Source organism: Musca vetustissima, unplaced genomic scaffold (assembly GCF_032173495.1).
Source record: "Musca vetustissima isolate MV318-11 ecotype Yass unplaced genomic scaffold, APGP_CSIRO_Mvet_v1 utg6011, whole genome shotgun sequence".
In the NCBI taxonomy this organism is placed as follows: Eukaryota; Metazoa; Arthropoda; class Insecta; order Diptera; family Muscidae; genus Musca; species Musca vetustissima.
Genome location: NW_026887696.1, coordinates 10,935 through 15,467, shown reverse-complemented (window position 1 = coordinate 15,467; position 4,533 = coordinate 10,935). Strand labels below are relative to the sequence as shown.

The window sequence follows — 4,533 nt, the reverse complement described above, 5'->3', positions numbered from 1 at the left end:
GAGATATGGACCTCTGAAGTTCCGGAATGCATATGCTCATAACTTCGACATTTATGGGCCGATAATGGTAATATTCACGGATATTTAGAGAAACATGTTTATTTAAAAGGAAAATGTTGATGCGTTAGCCGAATTTTCTATCTGTCCATAGGCGAAAGTCATAAATCCCCGGCTGAAGGCCGGCTATATAAGAAAAACTTTAATATAAAGGAAATTTTAATCGCGTAGCCAATTTTTCCACCTGTCCATAGGAGAAAGTCTTAAATACCCGGCCGAAGGCCGGCTATGTAGAAAAAATTAGTTTAAAAAATATTGTTGATGCGTTAGCCGAATTTTCCGCCTGTCCATAGGAGAAAGTCTTAAATCCCCGGCCGAAGGCCGGCTATTTTTTTTTTTTTTTTTTTGATAATTTTTAAAAAAGAAAATATAATGTGTACGCTTTACAATCATACCAATATTACCTTCACCGATTCATAAATAACAAAGTTATGAGCATAGGAATTCCGGAACTTCAGAGGTCCATATCTCGGGATTATGGACATCCCCCATGAAATTCATATATTTTCGTGATCAGGGAGACGAGATCTACCTGTGACAAAAATTTCAGAAAAATCCGAGATGATCCCCTAAACTCAACTTGTTCCCATTAAGCATATTGTTGCGCTGCAAATACGACATAATCTGGGACTTTCAAATATGTTCAACTACCTTGGAACATTTATGTAACACCGAAATCGGACGATACTCTTGCGCCGCACCAACAACATTTTTCTTTTTTACTGGAACAATCTTCGCTAACTTCCAGCTAACAGGAAAAATTGAAAAGGTTAATACTTTATTAACCAAGTGCAGAAAGTGACTTAAGTATGTTCCACAATTCCTTATTACTTCTTTGGCCCTCAAACAGTGATGAATGAGCAATACTCTTAGCCTTTCTGACGACAGATTTAGCCCTATTACGGGACTTGCAAAAATTTCTCCAATCCACTAAACTCCTTGTGCGCATATACTCTTCAAATGCTAAATCTCTAATGGAGTTGTAGTAACAAATTTCAGAGGACCCATACCAATCATTGTTAAGGGCCCAATACACTATAAATCATGCCGTCATGCCGATGACCCCTTTGTGTATATGTGAGATTGACTAGTGTATGGTAAACTCTTCAATCACTATTCCAAAAAATCGATTTTTGTCCCAAAAATTGCATTTTGAGTCGTAAATTCATTTTTTTTTTATTCCGTCACAATACTATTATTTCTGTACACAAAATGATTTACTGACAACTTTCGAAATGAATATTATTCACCAGATTGATAGGGATTCATTTTCAAAATCAAAACTATTTTGATTTTCATCATGCATTGTGTGTGTCACACATATATAAATAAACTTTCAAAAAATAACACATACTATGATAAATGATGTACGGCATGATGTATAGTGTATGGGGCCCTTTAGAATTAGCATTATTGATTAACCTTCTTTTCTTAGTAGGGAACAAAGAGAGAAGCAAATTGAGACATGAATCAAATGATGATAGGGCTCCATGCCAAACATCATGACGCACTGAATTATAATCAATGTACTCAATGTATTGATCCACACATGTAACGGAGATGTTAAGAGACAGAAATATAAAAGCATGGTCGGATATTCCAGTAACCAGTGGATAAAACAAGTGTATCTTCATTACTCAGCGCAAAAAAGTCCAGTAATGATGTGGAATTACTAGCGACAGAATAATGCGTTGGTGGAAATAAAAAATAACTGAATTTACGACACAAAATGTGATTTTTTTGGACTAAAATAATTTTTTTTTGGAATAATGATTGAAGAGTTTGGCACACACTAGTCAATCACACACATATACAAAGGGGTTCATCGGCATGACGGAATGATGTATAGTGTGTGGGCCTTTTACAACTTTGAAAAGTAACAAAATTCATCGGATTGAAAGGAGTTCATTGTTAAAATCAAAACTACTTTGATTTACATACTGCATGAAATTCTCACACATACATTCTCAAAGAGGCATAAAATTACTAATACTACTTCATATGCTGAAGGGCACCTATGGTGTGTGTGTTATCGCACAAACCTACTGTGTCAATTCGATTTATTCCAAAGACATATCGCTCATTTGCTGCAAGAAAGGCATAACTCAAAAAACGTGATTTTCGATTTTCGTTGTGTAAAAATGCATATGAATATCTTCTACACACTCTAATTAAGAAGCTGTAGAAGTTCCTCCGTCCCATATAAAACGCATTTTCTGCAAAATCGTTTTTTTTTTTTTTTTTTTTTTTGAGTTATGCCTTCTTTCAGCAAATGAGCGATATGTCATTTGGAAATGTTATGAACTACCAAATAAATACTCGAATTACAATTGAAAAGTTTTTTAATTACAAATGCATTTCTCGAATTACCACTGAAGTGCTTTAAATAACATCTGAAAGTGTATATTTTCAGTTTAACTCACCAGGACATTCAGGTCATGTTAAAAACTTGTATATAAAAGCTTACCTCTACCCAAAGTGGCTCAACAGCTTTTGGACATCTTTCGTAAATACCAATTCCATGGGAAAAATCGATTACTTCATCTTCAGTTCCATGTATAACCAAAACGGGAGACTTTACTTTTGAAACCTTGTCAATGCTGTGATATGCTACTGTTAATTAGACTATTTATATTGTATAATTATATATGGGACAAAGAATAAAATTTTATGGTCCATGTGGAACAGTCTTGAAAGGCATGATAGCAACTTGTTTTAAATAACTTTGTCCCATATACAAATAAACACAATCTTACCTAGGAAATGCATCAAAAAACCATGTCCGTTTTGTGTTCCTAAAAACAACTCTAAGGCCCGACATGAGTGGGGAATGAAGTATTACAGCTCCGACTTCATGCCTCGTTGCTAAATCTACAGTAGGTACAGTGCCAATACTTTGTCCATAGAGAATAATGGATTCAGGATTGATATTAAATCTACAACAGTAAATATTCATAGATACATATACAGAGTACATTTAAACAAAAATACCTGGTCCTCATTGATTGCCATGCCGCTTCAATATCAGCATACAGGTTTTTTTCCGACGGCTTACCCCCGCTCATTCCATATCCGGAGTAATCATATCCAAAAATATTACAATTTAGTTGTGAACCTAGTGATATGTAAAAACTGCTCATCTGTCCCAGGTCAACCGCATTCCCATGTGAAAACAGCAGAGTGAATTTTGCGTTCTTACTGCAACGAACATATATACATGTTATCAGGTTGCCACGAGAGGTTCGGGTAAAAAATGCTTCCACTTTGGACTTATCCCTTTCTGAATATTGCCACTCCGCCCTATCAAAAAACTGTATGTTATATTTCGTGTTATTTCCGTCTGCTGGTGTTAATTTATATGTTGGGTCTGGAGGTTGAAATGCCAACTTAGCAGCAATCGGCCCAGGACAGGGCGGGCAGCAAAACATACAACATAGTTCACTTATACTGAACATTGCTTTATATTGGACAAACAAATCAGTCCTCTTATAACAGAAAAGCAATTGTATTTAGTTATAATCGCCCACCAAATTTATAAATTTATTAACAAGCTTTATAAAAATAAGTTTAAATTTGAAGATATTTTTAGCAGCACCCAATATTACTGGAGTCACCGTATTTTACATAGAAAAAAGTATAGACACTTCAAACAAGCATTTGTTTACGAGCAAATACAATCGTTTAGTGTATTTAAATAGCGCTTTTATCAGTATGGAAGCTTGTTCAATTATTGTATTCGGCAAACGAAAACATTTCTCATAGTATTCCATTCAATTCCTAGATGTCGCAAAAGCATACTTTAATGGTTTTATAGCATTCTACCCATGGCACAATGAATAGGTAGTCCATTTAGCGCAGCTGATGTCTTGATTAACTGTCAAAGTGGGTAATTTCTACTTGAATTCGATTTTGAAATATTATATGGAAATTTTTGACAGATAATCGAGACAAAAAATAAGGTTTTTGTTGGTATACATCACCTTATTATTGCATCATGATTCTACCCATAACCATGATGCAACAATAAGAAGATGTATCAAAACAAAAACCTTTGTTTTTGTCCCAATTATCTGTCAAAATTTTCCATATAATATTTCGATTGGTTGGCAACACTGCACATCGAATTCAAGTATTCATTTGTGAAATTGATAATGGCAACCCATCTTAATATAGAATTCATATATCAATTTCAAATAAAATGAATTCCATACAATATTACGCATGGCGATTGGCAAATTTTAAACAAATTAAAAAATATATTATTTCTAAAGCTCCACATTATTCTCAAGATTTAACTAAGAACGTTGCAATTTATATTTATAGGTTTTATAGGCAGGGAACCTAAAAATATTAATAAATTTCAGTAGTGTTGGCGATTTATTTGGGATACCATTTGTATTTTGTTTTTGTAAAATAGTCAGGCTGAATCCCATTTGTTGTTTTTATAAAAAAACAACTATTTATTAGTGGGGAATG

General features: G+C 34.0%; 1 long non-coding RNA gene across 1 annotated transcript; it reads right to left on the bottom strand.

The window, feature by feature from the left end:
* Positions 1-2,518: 2,518 nt before the first annotated feature.
* LOC133335396 (uncharacterized) lies at positions 2,519-3,534 on the bottom strand. The gene is made up of 3 exons (XR_009754524.1): positions 3,049-3,534; positions 2,814-2,993; positions 2,519-2,657 (listed from the first exon to the last, which is right to left on the bottom strand). It is a non-coding gene; the product is annotated as an uncharacterized LOC133335396 (long non-coding RNA).
* Positions 3,535-4,533: the final 999 nt, after the last annotated feature.